Here is a 13026-nt window from a genome sequence, read left to right as displayed (position 1 = left end):
GTTTTTCCCTTGAAGAGGAAAGGGTGATGCAACACAGGAGCAGTAAGTATTTCCCTCAGTCTGAGAACCAAGATATCAATCCAGTAGGAGAATCGCGCCAATTCCAGAGTACCTGTGCAAACACAAAAGAGCTTGCACCCAACGCTACAAAGGGGTTGTCAATCCCTTCAATATTGATTGCAAAGTGAGATCTGAAGGCGGAAAGTGCAACAAAGTAAAAGAGCAAGGCTGAAAATATGGTGTGAACTAGACCCGGGGGCCATAGTGTTCACTAGAGGCTTCTCTCAAAATAGAAAATATTACGGTGGGTGAACAAATTACTGTCGAGCAATTGATAGAACCGTGCAAAGTCATGACAATATCCAAGGCAATGATCATACATATAGGCATCACGTCCGAGACAAGTAGACCGATACTTTCTGCATGTACTACTATTACTCCACACACCGACCGCTATCCAACATGCATCTAGTGTATTGAGTTCATGATGAACAGAGTAACTCCTTAAGCAAGATGACATGATCTAGAGGGATAAACTCAAACCAATGAAGAAAACCCCATCTTTTTACTCATGATGGCAACAACACGATGCGTGCCTCGCTACCCCTTCTGTCATTGGGTGAGGTCACCGCATGGTATGAACCCAAAACCAAGCACTTCTCCAATTGCAAGAATCATAGATCAAGTTGTCCAAACAAGACCCACAACTCGAAGAGAATTACAAGGATATGAAATCATGCATATAAGAGATCAGAAGAAACTGAAATAAGATTCATAGATACTATGATCATAAATCCACAATTCATCGAATCTCGACAAACACACCGCAAAAGAAGATTACATCGTATAGATCTCCATGAAGATCATGGACAACTTTGTATTGAAGATCCAAGAGAGAGAAGAACCCATCTAGCTACTAGCTATGGACCCGGAGGTCTATGGTGAACTACTCACGTATCATCGGAGAGGTCATGGTGTTGATGAAGAAGCCCTCCGTATCCGAATCCCCCCTCCGACAGGGCACCAGAACGTGCCCCAGATGGGATCTTGCGGAGACAGAAGCTTGCGGCGGTGGAAAAGTATTTTCGTGGATCTCTCGCGCAGTTTTGGAATATTTCTGGATTTATAGGCGGAAGAGGTAGGGCAGACGTGCCACAGGGGGCCCACAAGCCTGCTAGGCACGGCCCCCCTGGCCGCGCCTAGGGGGCTTGTGGGGTCCCCTGCTGGCCCCTACCTTGGTTCTCAAGTCTGGCGCGTATCTTCTGTTCCGGAAAAAAATCTTTTCGGAAGTTTTATTCCGTTTGGACACCGTTTAAAATCCTCTTCTGAAAAGGGTCAAAAACACGGAAAAAACAGGAACTGGCACTTGGCACTGAGTTAATAAGTTAGTCCAAAAAAGATATAAAAGGCATACAAAACATTCAAAGTTTGACAAGATAATAGCATGGAACCATAAAAAATTATAGATACGTTGGAGACGTATCAGGGGCAATGAAGACAATGATACTCTCCTTTGTAAGAACGACAACCAGTTGGTCTACCATTATATGTCGAACCCCAACTGCATCATGCATTTTTTGGAAAGATCAAGGACCTAGGTGTGCTACTTGAATTCCCACTTATGATTCTAGATAGAAAATGAATTAATCATTCCTATTGTTTTAAAAAGTCGAGATTAGTGGTGGGCAAAATCCCTCCACCGCCATCCTCTCGGAGAGCCTACATGTACGAAGGATGAACTTTCTTACATACCATACAAGTAATAGTAATTAAGATGATCTAAGTTGCTTCACCCTGAAACAATAGGTATGGAGCCGTCTACTAATACGTATCCAATGTATCTATAATTTATGTAGTATTCTAGCTATACTTACATGAGTTTTTTATGGTTTTGGTGCACTTTTATATTATTTTATGGACAAACATATTAATCTGATGCCCAGTGCAAGTTCGTGTTTTTTGCCTATTTCTTTGTTTCACACGAAAACCATACCAAACAAAGTCCAAACGCGATAAAAAATTATGGTGATTTTTGGGGAACATAAGAGACCCTCAAAGCTTTGAGGAAGGACCAAAAGACCCACAAGGATGACGCAAGTTAAGATGGCGCGTCCTATGTGGCTGGGAGTGCCACTTGAGCTTGTGGATCCATCGTACGAGTTTTTGGCGTGATTCTAATGCTAAAAACTCCGATAAACTGATAAACTACCATAAAGAACCTAAAACTTATACGTCGGGGTCGCAAGCCTTCGTTCTGAAGCAATCTCATCCGGTGCCCTACTCTGGCACCCTACCGGCGGGGGAAGCCATCACCGGAGGCCATCTTCATCTTCCGTGTGGCCTCCATGACAAAGAGGGAGTAGTTCACCCTCGGGGTTGATGGTATTTAGCAGTAGCCATGTGTTTGATATCTCCCCGTCATGATCTTGATAGGGCACTGTCTTTATGTACCATGAGCTTTATTAATATAGTTGGATTGTATGATGTTCTTCCCTCTCTATTTTATTGTGATGAATTGAGTCATGCTCTTTGAAGTTCTTTATGTTGGATTGAATATTCTGGACCTCACTTTGTTTGATGCATATCAAATAATTAACTAGGGGAGACTTGAGGTGAGAATGGGGCTCTCTAGGTGACACTAGAGTTGATCTAAATGTATCATATGGTGTTATCGTAGTACGATCACTAGGGCTATTCGTGACACTTAGGACGTGCTTAATGAGTTGGCTGGAAAGATAACTTTGAGGTGGTTTTGTTACCTACAACAATTTCATCTTCTGTTCCCGCTACATGGAGGAACTTTCTAGTGATTCTTTATGTCACATTGATGGATTGCCTTATGATTCAATTATGTTAGTGATGTTGAGAAATTGCACTAGTGGAAGTATGAACCCTAGGCCTTGTTTTACAGCATTGCAATACTGTTTGTGATCACTTTTGTCACTTGCTACCTTGCTGTTTTTATTATTTCAGATTACAAAAACAAATATCTACTATCCATACTACACTTGTATCACCATGTCTTCGCCGAGTTAGTGTACATATAGAATTTACCATTGTATTGAGTGTGTAGGGGCCACAAGAGATTGCTTATATTTGATTCCGAATGGGAAATGGAATTGTATATTTCCCTCTTTCATATCAATTAATGCACCTTTAGTTCGTAGAAAAGGTCTCGCATGTATTATTGGACAAGATGGGTTGCATTCAATATCAAGAACTATAAAATATACATGCACATAATTTTTATTAGCAATTATGAGAACATCATTTATTCTTCCCAAAGGTTTCTTGATAGTAGAGTCCGCAAGATGTAGATTAAGGGAACCCTCATGAATATTAGTGACACCAAGCACATCACATGATGATTTAGGTATAGTTGAAACACTAGCGCCTAGGTCACACAAGGCATTGCATTCATATTCTTTGATGTTAATTTTAATAGTATATTCCCATTCATCATACAACTTTCTAGGAATAGAGACTTCTATCTCAAGTTTTTCATCATAGGCTTTTACCATAGCTTGTATTATATGTTGAGTAAAAGCTTTCTTTTGTTTGTAAGAATTGGGTGAGATAGTATTGGATTGCGGCAAGGAAATATATTCTACTAAAGAGCAATTATCATAATTAAAATCCATGTGATCCAAGATAGTGGGCACATCACGAGTTAAAGTTTTAACCTCTCCAAACCCACTTTTCCACTTTTAGAATTAGAATCATCACCCCAAGCAATTGGGATGCTATCTAACTAGAGTTGCCTCATCTACAGTCCGTGTATCATTTATTTTTAGAGAAGTAAACAAATATTAAATAGGAGAAGTACCAAGTACTTCAAGATCTTCATCGTGATTCCGGTAAAATCGGGTGGAAGAGGTTTTTCTAGGAATTCCCACTTAGCATTCAACTTGGAGGTACTATCTGTACTTTCATTCATATATATATGGATAAATTTAGTAGTCTCATTAAAGTCATGCTTTTGTGGCAAAGTTTTGCTTTTTAGAGCTTCTACATCAAGAGTAATCATATCCATGTTTCTAGCCAAATAAACGATTTTATGCAACTTTTCCTTTACCATAGTGTTGATAACTTTTTGAGAATTAATGAAATCTTTAATGGTGTTTTCAAGATTAGAGGATACACTACTGCAGGATGGTGCAAATGCGACACTACAATCAGAGACCCTTTGATGAAACTGTATGTGATGCATTAATCGCAAACGATGTTGTCACAAAATCGTCAAAAATGATATGAACTCTTTGCGATGGCGCGAACATCAAATATGATTTATATCAGAGCTGTGTGTGCGAGGTGTGGAAAATAGTTAATCCACATGAACTATTTGCGATTATATAGAGCAATAGAAATGGTCAGACAAATGAGGGTGTGTCTGATATACGACATAGAGTTCACTAGGATGAACTGTGTGTGATTAGTCAACACAACAGAAACAGTCAGCCAGATAAAGGTGTGTGCGGTGGAGAGCATACAGTTCACTCGAATGAACTATTTTTTATGAGTCAAAACAACATAAACAGTTCAACTGAACAAGATGTGTGTGATACGCGGCAAATAGGTCTGAAATCAGAAATGTGTGCGAGGACCGATAATAACAAAGACGATCACTACTAATAAGCTGTGTGATTTGCTCTGTCTACAGAACAAGAACATATATATAACTAACATAAACATCCAATTACATAAGCGACTATACAAATAATATGCACACACCTTAGTAAACAATTGATGCATTCTGAACTAGGAGAAACGATCATGTAGTCACCTAGTTATTGTGACGCTCCTGCCACTACTCTGTGTGGCTTGATCCCTCGTCTAGGGCATGGCGAAGACACTTCCTCATGTCAATGATCCGCCTGTACATCTTGTAGCTTGTGCACCCGTCCTTGGCCACGTACTTGACGTGTTCTTCATCCAGTCTCTGATCCCAGACACTGTGCCAGGCATTCGTGTCCATCTTGCTCTCATCCTTCATCTTCATGTAGTAGGGGGCGATGATGGCCGATGCGAGTTTAACCAGGGGGTTCTGTTTGTTATTGGTGCTGCCCGAGACCTTATAGTGGTCATGGGTGTTGAAAAGATTCTGGTGGGTCAAGCCCGAAACATCATGCGCTTTGAGATCGTTGGTGGTGTCCACCATAGCAAAATTGTAGTCGGGACTTCTGATTACCTAGAGAAGCGCTCGCAAGGCCTTGTGTCTAGGTGATAGTGGTAGACGAGGACGTCATGTTGCATGCACAACTGGGCGAGGGCAATCTTGTGATCTTGCCCGACACGACCGCTAGTGAACTCGAGGTCGATGCCGACCACTTGGTACTTGTCCTCGGCAAGCAAGTGCTTCATAGTTTTGATGGAGCTCTCCACCGAGACCGGCCCGTTTGTGTACACCATCGAGAGATCCTTCCCCCTCACGTGGGTGTCCACTACGTGATGCATGGTGAACTACCCCCCGTTGTCATCGTCGGCCGCTAGGAGCGCCATTGGAGCCACGGAGAGCGTCATTGGAACCGCTTGATATACTCTATGTGTGTGTGTGTCGTCGTGGGAGTGCTTATTGTGTCATTTGGCGCGAGAGATGAAGATAAATGGACGCGGGGATAAATGGGGGCCGGGCGGCCTGGATTCTCGGCACATCCGCGTGGCAGTTTTGCAGCGGGTAACTGCATCGTGGTGCCTCACCCGACGCAACCACATGCGTAATGGCAACACGAACGTTCTTGATCATGCGTCGGCCCCAAACACTGGCATCGCGCATGGAGGGACATGAGAAGAGTGGCCGGAGGGACTCGAGAGCAGAGCACGCGCGGCAGGACGTGAGAAGAGTGCGTCGCGGCTGCCTCAGCCACGAGCAACCACACACATAGAGAAGTTGAACATGCAGGGAGTGGTCGTCTACAAGCTGGTCAGAAGTTGCGAGCCGGTGGCATGATGTGAAACTACGTCAGTGGTCAAATAATCATCTGCGATGCTGCATAGAGAGCGGACTTGTGCTACTACCTCCGTCTTGATCTATTAGTCCCCTTTATTTTTTGTGCCATATTTTGACCTTAAATTTAACTGACAAAATGTTAATGCATGTTATAAAAATAATATAACTGGGTACTATGTTCAAATATGAATACAACGATATAATCTTCGGCGACATGCATTTGTATTTTATTAGTTAAATCTATAGTCAAAATTTGGCACAAAAATACAAAGAAGACTTATAAACCAGTACGGAGGTAATAGGTCAACAAATCACAAACATTGTTTTTCATTAACTGTTTGTCTACATGTCGCTTCATCCTCCTCTCGCACATCTTGTCAGTTGTCACCCCGCTACCGTAGATGGCTTAGAGTACATGCTTGAGCACCGTGCATGCGTTGGCCAAGCAGTGGCTCGAAGTGGCACCAATGAATCATCGTTGAGCATGTTCCTGCACAACCGCACATGCTCTCATGCTTTGACACGCAAGCTTCCTGTAGACTCTGCCAAATCCCAACGCTTACCGACCTGCTATACAAACCCTCACGGCCAGCACGTCCCGCGTCACATTTTCCTCTTCCTCCCACAATCACCAAGGGAAGTCCGCCATTGTCTCTCAGCCACTTCCCAATCATCAGATGATAGCTCTAGCTAGGAGGCCACACCGCGGCGGTGGCGCAGTCCTCATCGTAGTGTAGTGCACATGGCGTCCCTGTTGGGTGTGCGTGCAACACCTACCACACGCTCCGTCACCGTTGACCATCGGCAGTTGTTGCCGGCCACCATTGTCCTCACCCCACCGTCTGCCACCGTGGCCTCCACACCAGCATAGAAATCTAGGGCGATCTCCTCCCCCGCCACCACAGCCAGAAGGTGGGAGGAGGCCGTCGTGGCCGCCGCTCCACTGTCGGCCACCATGGACATCACCCGCTCCGCCACCTCAACCCGAAGGCGGGAGGTGATGGTCGTGGCCGCCACCCCACCAAGGGCCGCCGTGGCCGCCAGCTCACAGTCTACCGCCGGGATCATCACCAGCTCCGCCACCATCGCCCGAATGAGGAAGGTGGAGCCCCGCATGTGCGCCAACGACCTTGCTCACTACATCGAGTTCCCGCGGGAGGAGGAGGAGCGCTTGGTCGAGCATGTAAGGAGTCTTACTGCCGCCGTGGCAGCAGCACATGCCGATGCAAATGCATGAAATGAGGAGATCTACGAGAAGTCAGGCCACTTCGATATGGGTCGTCTGGAGCGAAAGAGGGCGTTCGAGGTGAGCGTCGCTCAAGGTGCAGCAGCGGCATGCACCATATTCCAGTTGTCCAGCTTGTCAGTAGGCTCCTCCTCCTCTGCCTCTTACTCAGCGTGCTTGGTAGAGGAGAGGCTGCTGGAAGTAGTACAAAGCCCCTCCAAAGTAGTGGTATTTAGGAGCTATTTTGTTCAGTTCATCTGACTATAGATGTGGTTGAACTTTACAACATACTTAAGCTTAGCTAGTTTATATAGTTGAACTAGCTATTTCAGTACGTGGTTGACAACAATTTGGGAAAAGTTTGGTTGGTTCAGCTATGGAGTTGAACCGTTTGTATGAAGAACGATTGCTTAATCTATGAATGAAATTATGCTTACTAAATTTTAGTTGCCAAAATTAGATAGAGATAGTGATTTTTAGCTGCAAATTTTGACAAATAGCAGTGTTACAAGGTTGACAAAGGGCAATGCTACTAGATCGACAAATGTCAAGCTTTCCAGTTTCACAAATGGCAATATATACCCAAGATGACAGATGCATATCTTACCAATTTGTTTGTACATGGTTGCACGCGGGTCATCCAAACAAATCGTTTGCATTGAAGGGGTGTACCAATTCTACGTGCCAGATTTTCTCTTGGCTTAGCGGCGAAGGAACCATAGCTCTCGCAATGCATACCGTCTTCAATCTAAACCATTTGCCACGAAGAGATGTACAAGTACTGCATGGCAAAATTTAGGTTGGCTTCTGAGGAAGGGCCATAGCTCTTGCTTTGCATACGGGTGTTCTATTTAAAACATTTGCGATGAAGAGCTCCATGATACGTCCCAAACGTATCTATAATTTCCGTTTGTTCCATGATCTTTTGGAAGACATTGTTATATGTTTTGCTACACTTTTATACCTTTTTACACATATTTGGACTTACCTACTAACTCAGTGCACCCAGTGCCAGTTTCTATTTACTGATGTCTTTTTTGCAGGGAGTTTTACCCCAATTCACAGAGTCCCACAAATCCCGAGAAAAATATATAAAAATCAGCGTGACGGAAGGTTCCGGAGCACCAAAGGTGGGCCAGAGGGTAGCCAGGGCTTGCCCAGGCAGCCTCACTGCGCGGCCTACCCCCTGGCCACGCCCATAGGTCGCCTGGGTGGGGCCCACCTCCTCTGATGCCCTCCTTCGTCCTATACTTACCTCTCTGATAGAATACCCTTCCATCATATCCAGAATCGCTAATTTCTCCATCGTTCCGCTGCCGCAGCGCTCCCGAGATCGGGAGCGCCAGAAGACCTCTTCCCGGCACCCTGCTAGAGGGAGGATTGACCTCCAGGAGCTACTCCACCGCCATGGACGCTTCTTGGACATGTCGTGAGTAGTTCTCCTTGGACCATGAGTCCATGACCAGTAGCTATGTGATGTCTTCTCTCCAATCTTGTGCTTGAATGTTTAGCCCTTGTGAGCTGCTCAACATAATCAAGGCATCTATGTAATTTTCCTTCTATTTCTATGCTTGGTTTGTTGGGATCCGATGGATTATGAGATTATGTTCAGATTGTGATGAGTTATACATTTGATTATCCTTTTATATTATGTTATTTAGTGATTCATGCATGTACTCCGTTGCTTTTTATTGCTTTGGCCGAGTAGTTGATTGCAACTCCAGGAGGGAGCGTTGTGCATGATTGTGGGTTCATGCCCCCTGATATCTAGCTTGAGTGACAAAAGCATGAGACTAGGGGATGGGTTGTTGCCACCTGGGAGAAAACAACGGTCCTTGTGACCGCGGTTGCAAGTATAGTTTACCTTACGCAAAGTTCGTTAATGCAGTTGTCCGTTGCTTTGAGTTTACACTTTTGGTTGAGCTCGCAACTTAATACCAGCGATATGTTCTGGATAGATATCTCAAGGTGGATGATTAGTAAGTAGATGCTGATGGATAAACGTTCTACTTGTCTTGGCATACTACCCATTACTTTCGATCATCTAACTTTCTAGTAGCATGATTAGCATTGCGGTGCGTTTATAATTTTGTCAATTGCCCAACTATAATTTGTTTACCCATGCATAGTCGTTTATCGTCTTTTGTGAGAGAGACATCACTAGTGAACATCATGTGAGTCGGTACATATTACCACCATTGTTTACACCTCCACCATTTACTCTTTTATTTACTTTTCCGTTGCAATTACTATCACTATTGCCGCTTGTGTTTTGATCCTTTGCAAAGTACAAGGCCAGAGAGATTGACAACCTCTCTGTACTTGTTGGGAGCAAAGTTATTTGTTGTGTGTGCAGGTCCACGTCTTCTGCTAGCGCCAAAGGAGCGGACACCTACTTGTTGATCCTCGGAGTCCTCCTGGTTCGATAAACCTTACAGTCCCCGTGTAAGGGAAATCTGTTGGTGACTACATCTCCACCTTCCACTTGGGGTAACCAATGAGGGGCGAGAAGTATATCTATCAACTCGTCATCACTGCACAAAACCTGAGCAACACATTTTCCCTCACACGCCTCCCGTCTACTCAAGCAATTTTCCACATGGCACCTCATAGCAATTAAAAGTGTGACGCATGGCCTCATGTCAATGATTAACAGAATGGACAAAATTTACATTATACAAACGTTTGAGAAGATAAGGTGGCAGCTACTTGTTTCAAAATGCCTTTGTTGGATGTTGATTCGAGTGCACCTACTCTCAAATTGGACACAAAAAATACCATAATGTGTCGGGTGCCATTCCGTGATAGCATGCCGAGATTCATGAATTTCAGATGAGTTTTGCATTTACTAGCATTTTAAAAGCAGGTATCTCAATGTTTGAGGCTGAGGCACGATGCTGAGGTGTTTAAAGATCATTCCTATTTCTTGCATGGGACCTAAGCATGCACCCAAGGACACACACTTGATTTTTTAACCCATTTATATGCACTGAAGCATGTGCATGTAGTTCAAATTTGAATTATGCATATAAAATGCCTAAAAACATAGTTAATGAATAAAAATGTCCAAACGATCCCTAAAAAAATAATTCTTTTCACAAGACACTCATATTACTCTATGTTGCCACTAGGAAAAAATTTGAAAGCACGAAGATGCAACGATTATCTTTTCATAAACTAAGGAGGCACATTCCCTACCAGAACAATGAGGCTTGTTGTGAGAAGCTCTAGTTTGTGACAAGCTTATACCCAAACCTGCCCCGAATGGGACAAACTCTTTATCACATGATATTGATGACGTTCAGTAATGGCATGCCAACTTTCATGAATTTCAGACGAGTTTTGTATTTACTAGAAATTTAAAACCAAGTATCTCAATGTTTGTGGCTGAGGGAAGATGTCGAGGTGATTGAAGTCCATTCCCATTTCTTGCATGGGACCTAAGCATGCACGCAAGTACACACATCTGATTTTTTAACCCATTTATATGCACTAGAGCATGTGCATATAGTTCAAATATGAATTATGCAAATAAAGTTCATAGAAAACTCAGTTAATGTATAAAAATATCCAAAAGGGCACCGAAAAATTCCAAATTTTAACAAGACACTCATCTTGCTCTATGTCGCCACTAGAAAAAGTATTGAAAGCAAGAAGAGGCAACGAATATCGTTTCATGCACGACGGATGCACATTCCCTACCGGAACCATGGGGTTTGTTGTGAGAAACTCTGGTTTGTGACAAGCTTATACCCAAACCTGGCCGAATGGGGAAAACTTTTTACCACATCATGTTGATGCCGTTCAATAATAGCATGCCAAATTTCATGAATTTCACACGAGTTTTAGATTTAGTAGAATTTTAAAACAAAGTATCTCAATTCTTGTAGTAGATGTAGGATGCCGAGGTGTTTGAACTTCATTCCCATTTCTTGCATGGGACCTAAGCATGCATGCAAGGACACACATTTTATTTTCAAACCCTTTTTTCAGCAATGGAGCATGTGCATATAGTTCAAATTTGAAATATGCACATAAAATGCCTAAAACCTAGTTAATATATAAAAATGTCCAAACAAACACCGAAAAATTCCAAATTTTACCAAGACACTCATGTTGCTCTACGTTACAACTACGAAAAAAATTGTAAGCAAGAAGAGGTAATGAATATCGTTTCATCCACGAAGGATGTACATTCCCTATCAAAACCATGAGGCTTCTTGTGAGAAGCTCTCATTTGTCACAAGCTTATACCAAAACCTACTGCAAATGGGATAAACATTTTACCACATCATGTTGATGCCGTTCAGTAATAGCATGCCTAGTTTCATGAATTTCAAACGAGTTTTGGATTTACTAGAATTTAAAAAAAATCAATGTTTGCAGCCGAGGCACGATGCCGGGGTGTCTGAAGTTCATTCCATTTCTTGCATGGGATCTAAGCATGCACGTAAGGACACACATTTGATTTTTCAACCCATTTATATGCACTGGAGCATGTGCATATAGTTCCTAGAATACTCAGTTACTGTATATAAATGTCCAAACGAAGCCCGAAAAATTCCAAATTTTAGCAAGACACTCATGTTGCTCTATGTTGCCACTAGGAAAAAAATTTGAAAGCTAGAAGAGGTAACGGATATCGCTTCATCCACGAAGGAGGCGCATTCCCAATCGGTACCATGAGGTTTGTTGTGAGAAGTTGTGGTTTGTGACAAGGTTATACTCAAACCTGCCCCGAACCTGACAAACTTTTTACCACATCATGTTGATGTTGTTCAATAATATCATGCCAAGTTTCATGAATTTAAGACGAGTTTTGGATTTACTAAGATTTTAAAACCAAGTATCTCATTGTTTGCGTGAGAGGCAGGATGCCGAGTTGTTTGAAATTCATTTCCATTTCTTGCATGGGACCTAAGAATGCATGCAAGGACACACATTTGATTTTTCAACCCTTTTTCTGCACTTGAGCATGTGCATATAGTTCAAATTTGAATTATGCACATATAATACCTAGAAAACTCAGTTAATGTATAAAAATATCCAAATGAACCGCGAAAAATTCGAAAATTTAAAAAGCCACTCATGTTGCTCTATGTTGCCACTAGAAAAAAAATTGGAAAGCGAGAAGAGGCAACGAATATCGTTTCATCCACGAAGGAGCCACATTCCCTACCGGAACCATGAGGCTTGTTGTGAGAAGCCCTGGTTTGGGACAAGCTTAGACCGAAACCTGCCCCGAATGGGACAAACTTTTTACCACAACATGTTGATGTTGTTCAATGATAGCATCCCAAGTTTCATGAATTTCAGATGAGTTTTGGATTTACTAGAATTTTAAAACCAAGTATCTCAATGTTTGCTAGAGAGGCAGGATGCTGAGGTGTTTGAACTTCATTCCCATTTCTGGCATGGGACCTAAGCATGCATGCAAGGACAAACATTTGATTTTTCAACCCTTTTGTCTTCACTAGAGAATGTGCATATAGTTCAAATTAGAGTTATGCACATAAAATGCCTAGAAAACTCAGTTAATGCAATAAAATGTCCAAACGAATCCCGAAAAATTCCAAATTTTAACAAGACACCCATGTTGCTCTATGTTGCCACTAGGGAAAAAAAGTTAAAGCTAGAAGAGACAACGAATATTGTTTCGTCCACGAAGGAGGCACATTCCCTAACAGAACCATGAGGCTTGTTGTGAGAAGCTTTGGTTTGTGACGAGCTTATACCCAAACCTTCCTGAACCGAACAAAATTTTTACCACATCACGTTGATGTGGTTCAATAATAGCATGTCATTTTTCATGTATTTCAGATGAATTTTGGATTTACTAGAATTTTAAAACCAA

Source organism: Hordeum vulgare, chromosome 6H (genome assembly GCF_904849725.1).
Source record: "Hordeum vulgare subsp. vulgare chromosome 6H, MorexV3_pseudomolecules_assembly, whole genome shotgun sequence".
Classification (NCBI taxonomy): Eukaryota; Viridiplantae; Streptophyta; class Magnoliopsida; order Poales; family Poaceae; genus Hordeum; species Hordeum vulgare.
The sequence above is the reverse complement of the archived record's forward strand: the minus strand, read 5'-3'. Positions refer to the sequence as shown.